The 22882-nt window shown below is 35.0% G+C and overlaps 1 pseudogene; it reads right to left on the minus strand.

Moving 5' to 3' along the window:
- Positions 1-212: 212 nt before the first annotated feature.
- On the minus strand, positions 213-955 carry LOC112933477 (BOS complex subunit TMEM147-like; annotated as a pseudogene).
- Between the last annotated feature and the right edge of the window lie 21927 nt (positions 956-22882).

Below are 22882 nucleotides of genomic sequence, written 5' to 3' on the forward strand. Positions count from 1 at the left end.
TCTCTCTCTCTCTCTCTCTCTCTCTCTCTGTGACTATCATAAATAAATAAAAATTAAGAAAAAAAAAACGAGATAGGAAACACAGGGAAAGTCCAGCAAGATGTATTGTATATATGTAAAAGTGGGTGTATGAAGAAATGTGTTTATTTTTATAATTTAGTAAACAAAGTGATTATCGGTATTGAAATTTTTTGCAAGTAGTGAATACAATCTCACTTTTTTTTCCCTTTAGCTTCACAAATACTGTTTGCTTCACTGAAACCTGGAAGCAGGGCAAGAGTATGTGAATGTCCAGTAGACCGTACCTCAGAGTGTATGCTGATAGCAGTGACATGGAGCACCAGGGTACTGAGAGCCAGCAGCCCTGTCACCACTGCTCTGGACAGTACTGTCCAGCTGCCCAGGGAACAGAGGGGGATGAAGGTCTCCCTGACTAAGGCCTCGTAGATGCTAAGGGACGCCAGTAGAAGTACTACTGGCTGAAAACTGTGGCACAGGTCATAGCACCTTATGATCCAGACCTGGGCAGATGAAACGATGTAATGGACCAGACTGATATTGGAGTCATTGCCCATCTGGATATACTTCAGTCAAACTCAAATCCGGGGCTCCAAACCAAAAGGGGACTCAGCAGGACACAATGAGCTTGGTGGTGGGCAGCCCAAGGCAGCAGCCATGATCTCGTACCCACCCCTTGCCTGCATTTCAGGATGTGACAAGGTTTAGGTCTATCAGGTCTATCACATCCACTGTGGCCTTCTCAAAATCCCCAATGAAGTCATAGATGCCACCTTTCCTGGTGGGAGAAAAATGGCCAGGAGCAGCATCTTTCACAGCAGTGTGAAGAGGTGGGTGCCTCTGGCCTGCACATGCTTCCAGAAGGTGTTGTACTCAGGCTGCTGCACTCGTAGGTGATGAGATAGGGGAGGTAGTTCCCGAAGTGGAACAGGGTCATGGCATCAGCTGTCCAGACCCATTGGAGCCCTGGTGTCTGGCTCGATTGGCCTGGTGCCTGAGCTGAGGCCCAGAGCCCACCCGTCTCCCCTGTGACCCATACAGCTTTCTTCGCAGGAGTCATTTAATGTACACTGTTCCATAGGCAAGGCATTCTCATTCCTACCTACAGGAGAGCCCAGACATACTTTGCGGGAATATTTAATCAAATGATTGCCAAATTCTAAAAAAATCTGTAATAGTCACATGCTCCTTTAAGATAAATTGAACAATAACAATGTATACAGAAACAAATTTGGACAGATTTAACAAAACATTTTAAAGTTATATAGCATTTTATATTGAAATGTGTTATGAGAGTAAATAGTAAAATTATTTTTAAATCTGATCGGGAATCAGAATACTTAAAAATTATTAAAATTGGTAGAGTTCCTGATCTGCCTCAGTATACTAAATCATGGGTACAGTCCAGGAATTACATTTGTTTGTAAAGATTTTGTTCATTCATTTGAAAGAGAATGGGAGAGGCAGAGAGAGAAGCAGACTTCCCTCCGAGCAGGGAGCCCGGCTCAGGGCATCCATCTCAGGATTCCAGGATCATGACCTGAGCCCAAGGCAGATGCTTAACCAACTGAGCCACTTAGGCACCTCCAGGAATTAGATTCTTAAAAACTGCCCTGATTATTCTGATATATCTAGTCCCCTTGAATAGCATTTAGAAACCACTGAAGTTTCAATTTCTACATTTATATGTAAGAAAATAATTTTATGTTCTTATGTATAAAGTGTCAAATATTTTTTACTATATTAAAAACTTTCTAAAATCATACAAAATTTCTGGATTTTAACATGGATTATATAGAATGCCTTTAACTTGTCCTCTTTTTTTTTTCTAATTATCTTCCATTTAATTTTTTAAGTTTTTTTAAATTTAAATTTTTAAGACATTTTAAGATTTAAGTTGACATATATAGTATATTATTAGTTTCAGGGGTAGAATTTAGTGATTCTTAGTAACACTCAGTGTTCATTACCTCAAGTGCCCTCCTTAATGCCCATCACCCAAATATCCCATCTTCTCATCCACCTCCCTTCCAGTAACCCATCTGTTATCTTTCATTGAATTTGTCCTCTCTAGTGTAACATATATCACAGTCTCTCTAACTAAATCTTGAAAAGTAAAATCCATGAATTAAATTATTGGAAAAGAAAACTTTATACTATAATTAGAAACTTCTGGAAGGATAGAAAAGCAAATAATTTGGGGTGTGTGAAAGATATATTTAACTTAGTTTTTCATCTGTGTTTGTGTTAGATATCTAAGATACTAATTAATGGATTCTTAAAAATGAAAAATGCTGATATATTCATGTATCTAAAAATTTATGGTGCATATGAGTTTCATTAGCACATGAGGAAAACAAATATGTGAGTAAAGTATAAAAAAATCATGGATTAATGTAGTCACCTGTCATCAAGGAAAATGATAGGGGTGATATGTTTTATTTTATTTTATTTTTAATTTTTATTTTATGATATTCACAGAGAGAGAGAGAGAGAGAGAGACGCAGGCTCCATGCACCGGGAGCCCGACATGGGATTCGATCCCGGGTCTCCAGGATCGCGCCCTGGGCCAAAGGCAGGCGCCAAACCGCTGCGCCACCCAGGGATACCCTATTTTTTAAAAGCATTCTAGAAATGGTAATTAGAAAATTTGGTAATGAGCTGGGTTTTTTTGTTGTTGTTGTTGTTGTTGTTTTTTTTGCCAAATGCATGTATTTTGGGTTACTCTTAGTTTGAAAGTGAACAGAGTTATCAATGATAAGAAATCTTATCCAAATGACAGATTATCCCATGTGCAATAAGTAATTAAGTACCTTTTTAGCATTTTATTTTAATGTTTCCATGTTGACTTCTGATAAATAATTTCTTTAAAAGAAACCCTTAAAATTCAATTTTATTCCATCTTTCATTATATATTTCCTATTTCATCAGATATTAACTTTGTGGCCTATACAATCATTTTAAATCTTTGAACTTTTTTAACTTCTTATTGTCTAATATTCCAATTAATTAAACAAATAGTCATTAAGCATATGTTATATACTTTTTACTGGGATAGATAGTGGAGAAACTATGGACTATAAGGTAATATTTTTAAAGACTCATGAGTGTTCATACATACATTAAACAGAACCCACAGTTAAGAATTATTTTTTTTTTTTTTTAGTAAAACTTACTGGTTCTCACTAGCCAGCACTTATTTTAATGCCAAGAATTATAAAGAATAAGTGAAAACACTTATGGCATCACAGAAAGCATTGCCTGTCTTTAATAAAGTAACTGTGAAATACACATTTGAACCAGAGAGCTTTCTATTGACCCAGATATATAGAATTAATCCTCACAGAATAATATGCTTAGAACTGAGCGGAATATAATGGTGTCAAAAAAAAAAAAAAAAGAGAGAAAGAAACAGTAAAGAACATCAACACAAAACTTTATTTTCCTTCAGCTTATGAATTCATACATATGAAAAACAGAGACCACTTTTTTCATGGAATAGGTTCAAGTTTTTGTTATATACCATATAAAATATTTAAAACTACTATTTTGCAGTGCCCCTGGATAATTATGTAGTTGTATAAAGACTATTATTTTATTACAGAATTTAAAATGAACACATCTGTATGATAATGGACAAATATTTGCACAGGATAAAATATAAAAAGAAATCTTGAGTCAGTTTCCAGCTTTACAAATAGAAGATATTTCTCTACTGTGTAATTCTTTCAGTACTGAACTGGTTATATAAAATACTCATTCCTATATTCATTAAGTAAAAAAAGATATCCATGATTGCCCCAATAACTCAGAATATAGGCCTAAATAGCATTGTTTGACTCCAGAGGAATTTGAAAGCACATAGAATTCCCTTTATTCCCATATAAAGCAGTTCATAACACCTCACTGATAGATTTAATTGTTCATGCTCATTAATTTTTTTTGATTCCATGTCCTTTCATTTTGTACCTGAAGGACTTCATGGTCTAAAAGCAAGTTGGAAAGTGAAAACATACAACAAAAGTTGTCATTCTCTACAGGAATTAAATGAAGCTTTTTCTCTCTGAAACAAATGTAACAACATGTATTTCTTCATGCAGCTGCCAAGCTGAACTGTGATATGGCCAATTCATTCTTTTCAGCTGTCTTCATGATGGATCCATGGGCTTTGTCCTTTCTAAGCTGGAATTTTTTACCTACTAAAGGTGGACAATTCAGGTAACTCGTATAAAATCTCCCTGTTTACTGACCTAGTTAAATGACACGCTTACCTTTGTAGAAACAAATGATAATCCCTCTTCCACACACTGAAACACATACCTTAACACATCTGTCAATCAGTAGAGCTGAAGGATTCTATATTGTCTTTTCTACTTAACTAGAAAAAAAGCAATAACACAAATAAAGGAATATTCTTTTTCAGACATTGGACATCTTGTCAATTCAAGTACTGTTGAGAATTAAGAAGACAAATCACCTGATTTTTTTTTCTTTTTTTTTTTTCAAATCATCTGAAAAGTAGAAAAACAAAAGTTAAAAATTTAAGAGTCCAAGAGAGATGTAACAGTTAGGTACTTAAATTTATGTGGACAGTCTGAGTGGTGGTTTTGTCTGCCTTGTAAGCAAATGTTTTGTTCCATACTTCTTAAGGGGAAGTTTACTATCAACACCGAAATTCTAAATTCGACAACTTCATTGTCTTTTTAAAAAAGCTAACAGCAGTGTTCCCATTGTGATGCTGAAGGATTGGAAAGGCCAGACCTCATCAGTTCTAAGGAGTGCTTTGTGGCTCATACCCTGTACACTGAACACAAAACATCACTGCACTTAAAGTGTTCCCTTAACGTTTCTTCCAAATGATCTGCTTCTTTCCATTTATTCATGAATGAAAAATTGCATTCTTTGTTTTGCTAAATAATTTGTCACAAAATAGTTCGGATTTTTCCCCCATTATTCTCTCTTTGTCTCCTACACTTTAGCTGTCTTCCTTAAATTTAAAACATTTAAAACTATCATTATATAGTTCTAGGAACTAATCTTTGTGTTTTGATTTTTTTTAAAAAAGTGCTTTAGACAGTGTTATAGCTCTCTAAGGTTTACAGTGACACATCACTTCTGTGTGAGTACATATTATAGTAAAAGGTATTAAATGTTTCCTAAATAAGTGGATGTTCTTTATTTCCTCTGACTTCAAATTCTAACCTCATTGTATATTAAGTAGTAACACAGGATTTCTAATGATGAGTTCCTACAATGTAACGCCACATGAACAGTAGCAAAAACTGGTATTTCGGGGTCTATTAACACAACAAAATGTACCCTGAACTAGAAATGGAAGAGAAGACTGGCTTGAGGGTATTTCAGCTGCTATTCAACATTCAGGAGTATACGACCCAGATGATGAATCTACTGAGGATATTTTACCTGCCTTGTGAAAGTTTTATTATATTTCATTATAGATTTTTACTGCTTTAGCCATCATATGAGATCACCAGTTCCTTGATGATAGTTTTGTATTCTAATTGTGTATTTTCTATGCTGTCACTATTTTAGAAAGTACATATTGGGTCCATAGTAGGAGGATTATAGATACATACTCAACATGAAAATCCCAGAAACTTTGCGAAGAAGTGTGTTAGAATTTGAATAGTTTAAACTTGTTTGTTGATCATCTCCATATATATGCCTTTGCTTTCAACTATTTCCAAAGGAAAACATATCATATAGACTAACAATCTTAGAGTTTGGAATATTAAAATTTACTCTTAGAATATTAAAATTCAGGGGCATGGGATGCCTGGGTGTCTCAGTTGTTCAGAGTCTGCCTTTGGCTCATGTTTTGGTCCTTGGGTCCTGGGATCCAGTCCCGAATTAGGCTCCCCATGGGGAGACTGCTCCTCCCCCTGCCTATGGCTCTACCTTGCTCTCTGTCTCTCTCATGAATAAATAAAATCTTTCTTAAAAAAATAATAAATACAATAAAATTCAGGGGCACCTGGGTAACTCAATCAGTTGAGCATCCAACTTCTGTTCTCGGCTTAGGTTGTGATCTCAGGGTCCTGGGATTGAGCACCCCTGCCGTCCCCCAGCTCCATGCTCAGTGTAGACTCTGCTTGAGATTTTCTGGCCCTCTGCCTCTATCCCTGCCCTCCCATTCAAATGTGCATGCACATGCTCTCTCTCTCTCAAATAAATAAAATCTTTTTAAAAATGTATTAAAATTCATAGAAAGCCTAAGTCATTTCTATATAGATATGGATTTATGTAGTTGATAATACAGACTGGATCTATTTGCTTTGAACTAAATTTGCTCTCTGCTAATAGTGTAATTTTTTACATAGGACATTTCACATATATTCCATAAAGTACAGTAACGCTGAATAATATAATTGAGGTTTTTTTTTAGACAGTTGTCTCTCTAAAAATGTCTATGTATTGTCAACTTAAAAAAAATGTAAAGCTGTGCAAATTAAAAGATACTAAAGTACGGTGCCTGTTTTATTTATATCATCTATCTTCTATATAGTGGAACACCATATAATTGTCTTTTAGTAGTTACTTTCTTTTCTCACAAAATATTTTGTCAAAAGTAAATATATAGTAATTTAGATTTTTAAGAATCAGATATATTAGAATCTTTCAGTGTTGCTCTTTTCCTTCTGACAGGCCAGCAGAGTTTTAAGGTATTTTCAATCTGAAAGGTCAAAAATTGACATGTACTTGCATAGAATTTCATTCAACCAAATACCTCTTCTTTCACATGGTGGGCTTTTCAAATCAAAGTAAAATAATTAAAAAGACATTGAATATTTCATTATTAAAGTTACTATTTAATTTTTTTATGGAAAGATTATAAGCAGATATAAAGTTTAGCCATTCTGATTTCTGTTTTAACCTTAAGGATCTAATTTTAAGTTATATATATTACAATTTAAAGTCTATCATTGCTTGCCTACATCATTTTCATTTTATATACCATTGAAATACAAAAAGTAGCACAATAACATCAAATTGTAATTAATCTACCATTTTGAGTTCATATATAAATAATGTGGCTGTTTAAATAAGTCAAATAGCTGTCATCATACATAGTTACAATTTTTTATTGTGATGAGAAATTTTAAGGTCTGATCACTTAGCAACTTTAAAATATACAATAAAGTAGCATTAACTATAGTTACCATGCTATATATTATATCACCATGTCTAATTTATTCTAAAACAAAGTTTGAGGGGATCCCTGGGTGGCTCAGCAGTTTAGCGCCTGCCTTCCGCCCAGGGTGTGATCCTGGAGTCCTGGAATCAAGTCCCACATCATGTCATCTGCAAATAGTGACAGATTTGTTTCTTTCTCACTAATTTGGATGTCTTTTTTTCTTTTTATCTAATGCTACAGCACTATGATCAATAATAATAATAATGAGAGTGAACATTCTTGTTTTGTTCCTGATCTTAAAAACGTTTCCATCTTATATCATTGAGTATGATGTTAACTGTGAGTTTTTTCATATATGGCTTTTATTATGTTGAGGTATGTTTTCTCTAAACCTATTCTGTTAAGAGTTTTGATCATGAATGGATGTTGTACTTTGTCAAATGCTTTCTCTGCATCTATTGAGATGATCATATTTTTTATCCTTTCTCTGGTTCATGTGATATATCACATGGTTTTGTGACTATTGAACTGCACTTGCATACCTAAAGTAAATCCTACTTGATCATGGTGGATTATTTTTTAAAGTATTATCAAATTCATTTTGCTAATATTTTCTTGAGGATTTTTTTTTTACTCTGTGTTTATCAGATATATTGACCTGTAGGGGATTTTGGTTTTGTTTTGCTTTGGGGGTTTTATTGTTGTTGTTTTAGTGTCTTTGTTTTTAGTATTAGGATAATGTTGGCCTTGTAGAATTAATTTGGAAGTTTTTCTTTTTCTTCTATATTTTGGAATACTTCAAGAAGAATAGATATATACACTCTTCTTTAAATGTTTGGTAGAATTCATCTATGAGACCATCTGGCCTTGAGCTTTTGTTTCTTGGGAGTTTTTCTTTATTATTGATTCAATTTTATTACTAGTAATTGGTCTGTTCAAATTTTCTACTTCTATTCCTTCCTGATTTTGCATAAAAGACATTATAATATCCCCTTATATTCTTTTCTCTTTCTGTGGTGTTGGTTGTTCTTTATCCTTATTTCTGATTTTAGTCACTTGAGTCCTTTTTTTTTATTCTCCCCTCCACTTTTATACATATGTTGTCATATTTTGCATCTTTTTTGGTAGACATTGACTACTTTTGTATATATTATTGATTTTAATACTTGGATTTATAAGTGATTGATCTACTACCTTTACTAGATGTTTGCTTTTACCTGTGAAAATTTTTCCTTTCATATTTTTTTTTCCCTTTGACCTTCAAATTTCCTGCTGAAAAATCAGCCTTATGGTCTGTTTCCTTCACCAGGTAGGAAAATCTTTAGCCATTCAAAGTTTTCTGCCCCTTTCTGCCTCTCATCTTCTGGGACACCTATACTTAAAACAAATGTTGGTTCACTTCATGTTGTCCCAAGAGTCTCTTAATGAGCTATCTCCATTATTTTCTTTTTCTTTATGCTGAGTTCCATTGCTCTGTCCTTAAGTTTTACTGATCACTTCCTCTACTTCACCTAGTCTGCTATCCCTCAAGGGTATTTTTCAGTCTAGTTATTATACTCTTCAGTTCTGGAACTTCTAGTTGGTAAATTTTTATATTTTCTAGGTCTTCACTGGAGTTCTTGGTGTTCATCTATTCTTCTCCTGAGATCGGTGAACATCTGTATGACTATTATTTTGAATACTTGATCAGGTAAATCACTTCTCTCCATTTAATGAAGGACTTTTTCTGAGTGTTTATCTTTTTCTTTAATTTAGAACACATTCCTCTATTTCTTCATTTTCCTTGACTGTCTGTATTGGTTCTATGCCATAGATATAAAACTGCCACATCTCTGTCTTAAGAGATGGCCTATTGTAGGAGATGAACATTAACCATTAACCCTGTCCCCCATCTTGCTTGTCTTTCTTACCTTTATGATTGTCTGAACAGCCTATTTTATTTTTAGTGGCTCCCATTATTTGAATGTATGCCAAGACCTGTCAGTGCCCAAATGAGGAGAATCTCAGTGAGCACCTAGGTTCAGGCTGATTGGAAGCTAGACCCTCAGGCAACAGGTTTTAAAATATGCAAACATATACAGTTCTGTGGAACCGTAAGCATAAGTTCCACTTGCTACAGAGCCAGGACATTAGCTGTGGCCTCTGGGTGGTAGTCACAAAACTTAGGGTGTCAGTCAAGTGTATACCTGCTTTCTAGGAGATATTGGCAACCTGTAGTCAAGTAGTCATAAAGCAAAAAGATGGCATCCATCAGCCTCTATCCCTGAGGTACGTATCCATAGACCCTTAGATGTGTGCCAAAATAGAATCCTGCTCCTCAGTCCGAAGCTCCAGGATAGCAAACCCAGTTTTGATTTGCCAAGCCAGAGATGGAGTTTATGGTGAGAATGTGTCCCAGCCTCTTCTACCTACTTTGATGTGGGTCTTTCTCATTTGCCTAATGTGTAGTAGTTGCTCAGCTAACTTATAGATTTTTAGCAAAGGTTCAAAACCTTTCTTTTCACAGAAAGACTAGGAGTGTGTTTCAATCTGCTACCAGTGCAGTGCCTTCAAGATGGTAACTGGCTAAAAACAATTTGTTCCAGTCCCATGGGACCCATGCCTGGAAACCCTGCTGGCCACCAGAGCTAGGCAGTGAAGGAGCAGACTCCTGGGTGACAGCCACAAAAACTGGGATACCATATGTCAAACATGGGGCACTAGACATAAGTATAAGAGTCTTTCCAGGAGATCCTGGCACCCTGGAGTATAGCAGAGGGAGAGCACAAAGATAGAGCCCGCCCTCTGAGATCTCTAGAAAGGATAATAGTCAGCCCTTAGATGGAGTTAATTAGAAGATTGCCCCTCAGGCTGTAGCTTTGAAGATAAGCTAATAAGAATGTTTCACAGAGACTGGGATGCTGGCTCTGTTGCCTCTGGTTGTGCCAAGGGGTAGGGGGTGGTAGTGGTTTAAAAACGTTATCTGTTGGTTATAGTCCTGTGGGCCCTTCAAGCATAAATACCACTAGGTGATCTAGAGGTGTTCCCTGGGTAAAAATATGGGATACCAGAGGAAGGAACAAGGTCCCTTCCAGAACATAACAGCTAGTTGGTACAAGGCACAGGGAGAGTTCAAAGATGGTACTCACCAGCCTGCATCCCCGGAGAGGACCCCAGTAAGCCCTTACATGTGGGTTAAGTGCCTGCCCCTTAGGCCAGTGCTTTAAGATGAGCTAATGAGTCTCTGTAATAGAAAGTTTAGGTACTTTTCAACCACCTCCTCTGGTCTGGGCCATGGGGAGAGTAGGACTGTGTACTCAAACCTTTTAGGAGAATTGTCAGTTTGTTACAGCCTTGGGGGTCTTATGGACATGAGCTCAGTTGTTTTTCAAAGTAGGTGTTTTGGGGGATTGTCTCCAGAGCAGGTCTTGAAAGTGAAGTGTCTAATGTGTGATTAAAACCTTCACTTCTCAGCAAGAAGCTCCAGGTTTAGAGTTCCCTCCCAATCTGAGATTCTTTCTTGATTTTGAGTTGCCATGCCAGAGGTAGAATTGATGGTAAAAATGTGTCTCATCCTCTCTAACTGCTTTGATGTAATTTTTTTTCTTATTTGCTTGGTATGGAGTTGTTGCTCAGCTAGTTTTGTTTGTTTGTTTGTTTGTTTGTTTGTTTGTTTGTTTTCCAGAGGAAATGGTTCCAAATGTAGCTATAGATTCAGTGGGTCCATAGCAGATGAGTTCAGCATTTTCTTATGTTGCCATCTTGAACTGGAACCTCTTCTTGTTCACTGGAAAACATAATCTCACTAAAAAAGTGTTAGAGGAGTAATTCTGCATACACTCCTTTGCTATTGTCTATTTATCAAATTGTTTTGTCAAAGGTAAACAATTTCCTGCGATGAAATATAGCAGATATTTCTCAATGGCTATATCCATAAACTCCTTTGTAGCAAATGTTAATTCCATATACTTCTTCTTAGAATGCTCTCTACTGCTTTTTATAAGCCATGGTATTCTTGTTCCATTCATAGCAATTTTTATTTCCTTTCTTTCTTCACTCTTATTTCAGGCAAAATAGTATACAGGTTAAGAACGAATTTCCTAAAAAAAATTAAAAAAAAAAAAAAAGAACAAATTTCCTAGAATAAAACTGTTGGGTCTATCGTCTATGATTTCCTTGTACTCATTTCTTTATCTGTTACAATGCTGATTTTATTTTATTTTATTTTATTTTACTTATTTATAGGAGAGAGAGAGCATGCATACAAAAAGGGAGAGGAGCAGAGGAAGAGGGAGAGAATCTCAAGCGGACTCCCCACAGAGCATGAAGCTTGACACGGGCTCAATCTCACAATCCTGAGATCATAACCTAAGCCAAAATCAAGAGTTAGATGTTTAACCAACTGAGCCGACCCCAGATGCCCCTTAAAATGCTGATTTTAATGTTATGCTTACATCATGAGTCTGTTGTGGTACTAGAAAAGTATAATTATTAATTGGAAAAATATTTGATGGCATTTAGTTACTACCCATGATTTTGGCTCTAAACATTCACACTCCTAAAATTTATTATCAAATCTACAGGGATGCCTGGGTGGCTCAGTGGTTGGGTGTCTGCCTTTGGCTCAGGGCGTGTCCTGGGGTCCCAGGATCGAGTCCCGCATTGGGTTCCCTGCATGGGGCCTGCTTCTCCCTCTTCCTGTGTCTCTGCCTCTTTCTCTCTCTCTCTCTCTCATAAATAAGCAAAATCTTTAAAAAAAGGAAAAAAATCTATATCCATATCATGATTTCTGAACTCCAGGTTCACATCTGAATTTGGCATTCCCAGTTTCTTATTGGAATTCCATATTCTTCTACCACAAACTACCACCTTTCCTTAATCTATCCTCTCCTTCTGCCAGTTAATGCCTGTTTATGAGATCAGAAGGTTAACCAAACTAGAAATAGAAATGTTATTCTTGAACTCCACGCCTTAACTTCCATCTATTCAATGAGGCTGTATTCTTTCCTTTCTCACAACCAACACTCAATTCAGATCTTTATTATTTCATGACCCTAAGAAGCCCTACCAAATTAATATGCCAATATAATTGTAATACGATACTTTCAAGTACCTTTCTTTTCCCCTAAAATTCCTTGTCCTGTTTCTTAAAACTTTCTGTGACCTGGCCCGGGTAAACATTTCCACTCTTATATCCACAATTCTCTTCTTTGTTACTGGTCAAACCTATAGTGCTTCCTTGTAAACATCTCGAATCTCCCAATCTTTGCCACTTTCTTTCTTAAATTTTCCCCTGGAATATTTCCCCATAGATTTGTTATTCTTTCCCCTCAAAAATACCACATACCCTACAATTTTATACTTCAATTTTTGAATTACATGAAAATCTAATTATTCATTCTTGTTTAAATCCCAAAACATTTTAATCAAATTTATTCTGTCTCAAAGTTATTTTTGTACTTATTCTCTATTGGAGAAAACATGTATTATTTTCAACAAGACAGAATTGTCCTACTTTGGAAATAGTAGTAAAGGAAGCTATGGTAAACAGAAGGAACATCTGAATTTGAATCCCTGACTCGTTCACTTATAAGCAGTTAGATCTAATGCAAGTGACTAAATGTTTCTGATTCTCCATACAAATGGGAATGAGACATTTTAAGTTTTGCTGTAGTAAAAATATGATTTTCATTACATGTTGGCATAATGGCTAGTATTCTGTATTAAAGAGATGTTCATAAAACAATAAACATGGAAACTTAGTTTATTAATTTAGAGTTAAGTGGGAAATTTTATATTAATTTCTAGATTCTCAAAAAAAATTTCTAGATCCTCGTCATTGAGGCTAAGCACTAGAAAACCAAAGTGGGGGTAGGTACCCATTCAAGGGAACACAATAAACTGAATGAAAAAAAAAACCAAGAAATTAGAAGTAAACCAATGGATCTATATGATTATTACAAGGTATGAGAAGAAAAATGGAGGCTGATGCTCTATGAGACTCTACACTTTCATTTCTGGTATCCAATTTAGTCCTACAGTATGGTCAAGCCTCAGCCAACTGTAGAAACAAGTGAAAAGTGATAAGGAGAGTATATCGTCCAGGTAGGTTCTGATGACTCACATTGGCACTGTCTCTTAGTAAGTTGGCATACAATTTATTTTTACCTACATTTTATGTCCAAGCACTGATTATACTTAATGATAGCCACCTTCCCTATTCTTATTTTTATCAGTCCACATTATGACAGTGTGAGCACAGCACATTTGGCATTTCATCAAGTATTCTCTGTCTAGCAATTCAGTAGGCCCACGATCATCCCTGTGAGCAGCAATTTCCAGATCTGTCGGTTGGTATGGTAGCAGCCTATATACCAAGTCCCAAAGAGCATGCCTATTTATCTATTTTGCCACTAAAAACAGCATATAAATGGAACCATTTTTCTAAAAGCACTTAGAGTTTAGAAATCTCACTAACTACATAGCCAACCCCCACTCTAGAGTTCATCCCAATGTGATATTCTTTGTGAGGACTAGGGAGCTCAGCTGAAAGAAATTGAAGATGCATTTCCACATCCAAATATGTTTTGGGTAAATCCCCAGCACTAATCTGCTGCTGCCTGACTGAAGTTTCAACTTTATCATTACATACCATGCCTGATATCCCACTGGTGTACCTGCCCCAGTCCTTCACTAAAAAGTCTGTCTCCCATTCTGACATCAGGAAACATCAAATATCCTGACTCTTATCTCAATCATTCTCCATAACCCCTTTGTTCTAACTCCATGTTTCTTAAACTGTTGATGATTGAAATTACCAGTGGTAACTGGTAACAGAAGACTGTGAAGTGCTACCTAAGTCTGCAGATTCAGTACCTCCAGAAATCTAGAAACTGTGTATTTTAACAAGTACACTAGTGATTATTTTTAATATAGAATTTAGAATTTCTGATTATTTTCATTATTCATTGCTGGACTTATTTGCTTCAAAATATATTCCTCTGTGTCTCACACTTCAAATTGATCTCAGTAAGTGCAACATACATAAAGTTGACCCTGAATTTTTTTTGTTCTTTGATCACCAATGAACTTTTCTTCTCCTTCACTTGTGGGAAAACTCCTTGGAAACTGTCATCCCTGGAAACTACAGATCATCTAAAATCCCAAATTTATATATCCTAATCAAACCACTAATATCCATCTAGCCATGTCCCCTCCTAAAACCATCGCAGAATAACAACTTTTCACTCTTACAATAAGTGGATTGTGTCTTTTCCTAATGGTATATTGTTTGTTTACCTGGACAGACCCAGCTTTGCTTTCTTATTTACCTAGTGTAGATTCTGTATTTCATTACAATCACCCCCTTAAAAATGGTCTTTTATCTCCAGATATTTTATACTCTATTTCATACTCTAGCTATGGATAAACTCAGATATCTTCTCTGTGTTTTATTAATGGAGTGGGCAGGTTATTCCTAGAGAAAATCTCACATCCTGGAATCAGTGTGCTGCTATCGATTCATGAATGCTAACCTCATTTGTTAACAAAGATCACTCACTCTCTACAATTACTACAGTCATCTTTTCCTTTTTTTCCCCTCAAACCTACCATTGCTTTGCTATCTATTGATTTTCTTTATGTCATTACAAAAATACGAGCCATGAGGCATAAATCCCCTCATCTTCAGTAAAATGTTTAACATATTTGTTTTTGAATCTGTCTTCTGGTTTTCTTCTGTGAAGATAGAAAATTTAATCAAATGACAATCTCTCCACAGAGGCTGTGAATCACAGTTACATGACTTGTATTCCACTTATTTCTCCTACATTATCTGTATCTCCTTCTCAATAGAATCATTCCCATTAGGAATTAATGATCCTTGAGTGCCTGGGTGGCTCAGTCGGTTGAGCTTCTGCCTTCAGCTCTGGTCATGATCCCAGGGTCCTGGGATCAAGCACAGCATCAGGATCCCTGCTCAGTGGGGAGCCTGCTTTTCCCTCTCCTTGCTACTTGTCCTCTCTTGCTATTTCTCTCTTTCTCTCTCTCTCTCTCTCAATTTTTTTTTAAATAGGAATTAATGGGGCAGCCTGGGTGGCTCAGTGGTTTAGTGCCACCTTCAGCCCAGGGCATGATCCTGGAGACTCAGGATCGAGTCCCACGTCGGGCTCCCTGCAGGTAGCCTGCTTCTCCCTCTGCCTGTCTCTGCCTCTTTCTCTCTCTCTATGTGTCTCTCATGAATAAATAAATAAATAATCTTTTTAAAAAATAGGAGTTAATGATCCTTTAAAAATAGGAATTAATGATCCTTTAAAACAATGATCCTTTTAAAAATGGGAATTAATGATCCATCTTAAAAAAAAATCTTACCTTGATTCTTCATCCACTAAAGTTATGTTTTCTCTTTTTCTTCAGAGAAAACATTTTGAAAACTATTACCTGCTTGTTTTGTTTCTACTTCTCTCACAATACCATTCTTGTACCATTCTTTTGTTCCTCACCTCCATGTTTGCAAATCCAGTGGACACATCTCTGTCCTCATCTCACTTTTTATAAGTGTCATATGATGGACACCTTCTTCCTAGAAACATCCTCATAGTCTCTATTGAAACTTGTCGTGCCCTCCTTTTTCCTTCTCTCTCTAAACATTTTTATTATTATTAAATTCATTTGTTTCTAAATTGCTCAAAAAGCTTCTAAAAATTATGGGGATTTTTTTTTCAGTAATCAATGTTTAAGTTATTTTTTCACCATTCTCTCCTGATGTGATTCTATTCACACTAAATACCTAAGTGTCATCTCTGTGCCAACCGCTTCCAACATTACATATGTAACAAAAAACACATTTCTGAGTATTTAAATTATATATTCAGCTACCCACTTTGTTTCTGTCCCTGAATGCTTAGTGGTATCTGAAAGATAACATATCCAAAACTTTTGTTGTTTCCCTAGAACATATTACTTCACTAACTTTCCCTTTCAAATAAATATAAGACCAAATATTGTTCTGGAGTTTCAAACCAAAAACTCTAATGAGACTTTCTAATTCATTTATCTCCATTATCTTCCCTATGCATTGATTAAGTCTATAGATCCAACCTCTAGATGCTATCAAAAATTAATCTACGTTTCTCCATCTGCACTTATAGCATTTGAGCCAGGCTATCATATCATGTCTAGACATCTTGAGATGCCTTTCAATCTGGTTCCTGTCAAGTCCATTCTTTATCTAACTACAAAAATGCTCTTTTGAAAGCATAAAGTGATCCATGCTGTTCTTATTCTTGGTATCCAACAATGGACTCCCACTGAGCTCCATATAAAAAGGACCATCTTTTCTGTGGCCTATAAACCTGTACACAACCTAGTTCTTGTCCATCTCTAGAAACATCATTTTTAATGATTCTTTCCTTCACTCATTATGCTTTAGTGCAAAGATTGAAAATTAGAGGACTATGGATATTGACAGTTCTCTGTAGGTTTGTTTTCAACATCTTGCACATGGAGGCATAGTCTGTTGCTGTAGGGAAAGTACAGGCACATTCATATAATCCACAGCCTTGGTTTGCTTGAAGGCTTGAAAATAAAGATATCTTCCCCCAGAGCAAAATGGAAGACTTGCTTTCTGCCCCTCATAAAATACTTGGATTTTCTAAAATGAGGGATCCTCTCATGTGCAATGCAATCTACTACATATACTGGTGTCGGCTGGCCCCCTTGCATTGATCAGTGGGAAACTAAAGCTGGGGGAATCAACACAAATGCTGATGATCTGACTAGTGTTTTAATGCGAACCATAAACTGTCCTGTTTCCCTGACACAGAAGTCTTACATCTTGCGGCATTAATGAAATCTGAAGGTTAATTTGTTAGTTTGCAAGTAGGGTAAAATCCCAGACTGTCTTCAGGTTTTATTTAGTCTTGGTAGTAATTCCTTGCTGTTTGTTTTTTACAATTTGAATGATCTGCCAATATTGTAAAATATGGGAATTACATGGGAAAATCTAGATATAAACTTCTCTTTAAAAATTATAACCTCTAGCTAAATCTGGCCCCTCCTTCACCCATGGCAAAAGCTCTCAGGCTAAATAGTGACTGATTTTTATGAGAAGCATGTACTCTCAGTTTACCAGAGACACCCCTCATCTTATTGTTATATTGATACCAATATATCACCTTATTGTTATATTGATACCCCACTGTCATTTGTTATTTATCACTGAGATTGCACTGTTGTTTTCTGTATTGCAAAGTTTAGGGAGAAAACAAAAGATGGACCTAAGAGACTAGTATATCATAAATTTAGGACAGAGCATATTTCTTTGTGTTAGTGAAAAATATTCCTGTGAGTTTAATATGTAATCAGAGTGTCCCTTTGGGAAGAATACAATTAAGATTCCATTAATATGCAAACAAAGTATATCTGGGTTAAAAGAATACAACTAAAGATGCCCTTCTACTTTACTTACTTACCTGACTGGCCCCAGTAAGTCATTTGAGTCACCACCTCTGCTCTGGCCAAAATGCCCTGCTTTCAGCTCATAAAACAAGCCCAGAACTGTCCCACTTAGTGCCCTTTTGTGCTGTTTTATCTGCCAGGAGTGCATTTCCTGTGGCTCTTCACACAGCCTGCTTCTTTTCATCCTCCAAATCTCACTCTAAATATCATCATCTCAAAGAGGTCTTCTCCAAACATCCTCTCTAATTAGATTTGTCCCTGTCATTTTCTACCATGGCACATTTTCATGATCTTAACAGCACTTTTCTACATTTGTAGTTTCATATTGATTTGTTTATATAATGTCTGTTTTACCACAAGACTCTAACTTCTTCAAGGAAAGAGACCCTTCCAGGCTTATATATCTAGTGCAAAGCAAAGTATATGACCTTACCTGATTCAATATTTGATGAATAAATGAGCAAAGTGTCTTAAAATATATTCTGATAGGGTAGTTTGACATACTGACTCTCTGTAGGTTGCACTGGCATTGAAAAATTTTATTGCTGAGGTGCAGTTTGTTGGGATGTTGACCTCTTAAAAGTTTTCCTCTTTTGTGAAGCTTGTCCTAACAAAAAAAAAGAACTTCTAGAGTAAGAAACATAAATCTCTAGCCACTTCCATTAGGTCAACTGTCTGTCATTCAATTGTTATGAAATAAACACTTTACCTTTTTGTTTAGTACATTTTATCTGTACAAGTACACGTTTTTAAATTCTTCAACTCCCTATTCTCCAAATAGCGATGTGTTGGAGGAACCCTGATTTATAGCTTTTTCCAAACTTCTTTATTATTTAAAGTACTGTGGCTGATTTCAGGCTGTCGAGATCAGGTTCCTAAAAACATATTTGGAAAGAAATGCACATAATTTATTCTTATGAAGTAGATCAAATTGGCTGGATTTTACCATTATTATAATGTCCCTAAATTACATACTTATGCATCTCAAATTAACAAATTCGGCTGATTATGTATTTAATAAATAACTTGATGTTTCATACCTCAGTCTGTAAAACCGTCTTGCTCTATTTCCTTTCAAAGCTGATTTAAGACCCAAGGTTGCACCTGTTTGTTATGAACTGATTGGTACATCCCCACAATTCATATGTTGAAGCCTGAACTTGGACTGTAACTGTACTTGGAGATAGAGTCTTAAGGAGGTGATTAAGATTACATGAGGTCATAAGAGTAGGGTCCTTATTCTAGGGGACTGGTGTCATTACAAGAACAAGAGACACTAGAGACATGTCGCTGAGTGTACACAGAGAAAGGTCACATAAGGATATAATGAGAACGTGGCTATCTGCCAGCCTGGAAGAGCAGTCTCACCCCAAATCGACCCTGCTGGCATCTTGATGTTAGAAATGTAAGAAAACAAATTTCTGTTGTTTAAGCCACCCAGTCTGTGTTGTTATAGCCCGAACAAACTAATGTGCAGTTAAATATTAGATGCACATATCCTTAGATTTCTTCCTCTTTCTTAAATATAGACAAATAATGCTAAAAAGACATAAAAAAGCAGATACATCAAACTATATATTACATATACTTACATCTTTTAATGAATTATGCATTATGATATACAATATACATTTTCTCACTGTATTTACTTTAGTTTCACATATTAGGAATGTGATTAAGCTATTTTAAGAAAAAGCTAGAATTTGATTATAAGTATGCATATATATCCATACAATATTCACATATGAATTTTACATAAATGCATATATTTGATATAAAATCAACTTTTATAGAAATTATTGAATTTTTAAATCCTTACCAATTCACCTTTTCTCCCATTTAATGTGGCTTCTGAAGTGATTTTCTCCAAAGCAATATTCTTAATTAAAATAATAATAAACCCTTTACTTCCTTTGATTTCTTATACTGTGTAGTTCATCTAAGTGATTTTTTATACTTATCTCACTTTTCTTTAAATGAGACCTTATTTCCATCTTCACCTTACAGGGAAGGAAAAGTAGGAAAGAAAAATGAAATGACCACTACATCTATCTTGAAATACAATTGGGATGTGAACATACAAAATTTGACTTTAAAGATGTTGAAAATATTTTAATTTCGCTTCTAACTCATTTTTATTTACTGAGATATAATTGACGCATAATATATTAGCTTCAGGCATAAAACATAAGGACTCAATATTTGTAGATATTGTGAAGTGATATCACAGTAAAGTACAGTTAATATCCATCACTATTCATATTTACAATTTTTCTTATGATGAGAACTTTTAAGATTTACTCTCTTAGGAACTTTAAAAATGCTACACAGTGTTATTAACTATGATGGACATCACATCCCTATGACATCTTTATATTATAGCTGGAAGTTTATACTTTTTTAACTCTTTCACCCATTTTGCCCAGGCCCACCCCCACCTCTAGCAATCACCAATCTGTTCTTTGTATTATGACTTTAAAGATTATGCACATAAGTGATATAATATGGTATTTACCTTTTTCTGACTTATTTCACTTAGCATAATGCTCTCAAAGTTCATCTATATTGTTGCAGATAGTAAGAGTCCTTCTTTTTTATGGCTGAATAATATTTCATTGTGTATATATACCACTTTTATCCATTCATCCATCCATGGAGACTTAGATTGTTTCCTTATCTTGGCTATTGTAAATAATGATACCAGGAACAGACGTCCATATCTATTTGAATTAGTGTTTTTGTTTTCTTTAGATAAATACCCAGAAGAAGAATTCCTGGATCATATAGTAATTACAGTATTTTTAATTTATTAGGAAACTTCATACTGTTTTCTATAGTGGCTGCATTTATTAAATTTCAACAAGCAGTACCCAAAGACCCTTTTTTCCACATTCTTGCCAACATTTATTTTTTCTTGTCCTTTTGATAATAGCCATTCTAAGAGGTATGAAGTGATATTTCACGTTGCTTTTGATTTGCATTTCTGTGTGGATTAGTGATGTTGAGCTCATTTCATGTGCCTATTGGCCATCTGTATGTCCTCTTTGGAAAAAATGTATATTTAGATCCTCTGCCCATCTTTTAATTTGACTATTAGGTTTTTTTGCTATTGGGTTGTAGAATTCTTTATATATGTTTTGCAAGCATTTTCTCCCATTTGGTAGGTTGCCTTTTTATCTGGTCATGGTTTCCTTTACTAGGTAGAAAATTTTCAATTTCATGTAGTCCACTTGATTTTCGCTTCTGTTGCCTCTGCTTTTGATGTCAAATAAAAAGAAAATCATTGCTAAAATCAATGTTAAGGAACTTACCCCTATGTTTTCTTCTAGGAGTTTTATGATTTCAGGTTGTATGTTCAAGTTTTTAATACATTTTGAGTTAATTTTTTGCTAACTATATAAAATAATGGTCCAGTTTCATTCTTTTGTATATGGCTGTCCAGTTTCCCCTGCCTGCCATTTATTGAATACACTATTCTTTCCCCATGTATATTATTGGCTAATTTGTCAGAAGTTAATTGATCATATTTATGGAAGTGTATTTCTGAGCCCTCTATTCTCCATCTGTAGGTCTATTATTATGATAATACAAACAGCTTTGTTCTTTTTTTTTAAAGATTTTATTTATTCATGAGAGACACAGAAAGAGAGAGAGGCAGAGACAGGCAGAGGGAAAAGCAGGCTCCCTCTGGGGAGCCTGATGTAGGACTCGATCCCAGGATGCAGGGATCACAACCAGAGCTGAAGACAGACCTGAACCACTGAGCCACCCAGGCATCCCCAAACAGCTTTGTTCTATTTGACATTTCTTTGGCTATCTGGGGTCTTTTGTGGGTCCATACAAATTTTAGGATGGTTCTATTTCTCTGAAAAATGTCATTTGAATTTTGATAGAGATAGCATTGAATCTATAGATTGTTTTAAATATTGTTGACATTTTAACAGTGTTCTTCAAATCCATGAGAATAGAATATCTTTGTATTTGTGTCCCTCCTTGGTGCTTTATACTTTTCAGTGTATGGGTGTTTGACCTCCTCAGATAAATTTATTTCTAAATATTTTCTTTTGTATGCTACTATGTTGAACAAAAGTGTCAAAAGTTGGGATCCTTGTGTTATCCCCAATCTTGAGGAAAAGCTTTCACCCTTTTACTAATAATTAGTATATAATAATTTATAATAATTTAGCATTATTAGTATATAATAATTTAGTATTATGTTAGCTGTGGGATTATCCTAGAGAGTATTTATGTTGAGGAATGATTTCTCTACACCCAGTTATGGAGAGTTTTATCATAACTGGATGTTGATTTTTGTCAAATGCTTTTTCTACATCTTAGGGAGATGATCGTATGATTTTCTTCCTTCATTTTGTTAATGTAGTATTCAATTCAATGTGAATTGAATGATTTGCAGATGATTAATAATTACCATTTTTTAATAAGTACCACTTGAAATGATGTATGATCCTTTTAATGTATTGTTGAGTTCGGTTTGATAGCATTTTTTGTTGAGGATTTCTGCATTTATTGTCATCAGAGATATTAGTCTATAATTTTCTTGTGTGCTGTTGTCTGGTTTTGGTATCAGGATAATGTTGGCCTCCTAAAATGACATGTTTCCTCTTCTGTTTTTTGGAAAAGTTTGAGAAATATCTGGTATTAATTCTTTTATTAAATATTTGTTAGAATTTACAAGTGAAGCTATCTAGTCTTGAAATTTTGTTCATTGTGAGGTTTTTGATTACTAATTGAATCTCCTTCTTAATAACTGCTCTATTATGATTATCTGTTTCATTATGATTGGGTTTTGTTAAATTGTAAGTTTCTAGGAATGTGTCCATTTCTTCTAGATTCTCCAATGTATAATTGTTCATAGTAATATCCTATCCTTGGTTTTCTTCTTAGTATTTTTTTATTCTATTTGAGCCTCACCTTTTTTTAATCTAGCTAAAAGTTTGTCAATTTTGTTTATCTTTTCAAAAAAAATAGCTCTTAGAGACAGAAAGGACAATAGAAAAGATCAATGAAACTATTTCATTTATTTCTGCTCTGGTCTTTGTTATTGCCTTCCTCCTAACTTTGAGCTTTGTTTATTCATCTTGCTCTAGTTCCTTGAGGTGTAGAATTAGAATTTGTTTTTAGATTTTCTTGTTTCTCATATAGAGATTTATTCCTATAAATTTCCCACTTGGAATTGTCTTGCTTCATTCCATAAGTTTGGTGTTGAATATATTTCATTTCATCTGTCCCAGGGCATTTTTTTAAATTTCT

The sequence above is a fragment of the Vulpes vulpes genome, chromosome 6 (assembly GCF_048418805.1).
Source record: "Vulpes vulpes isolate BD-2025 chromosome 6, VulVul3, whole genome shotgun sequence".
NCBI classification, from domain to species: domain Eukaryota; kingdom Metazoa; phylum Chordata; class Mammalia; order Carnivora; family Canidae; genus Vulpes; species Vulpes vulpes.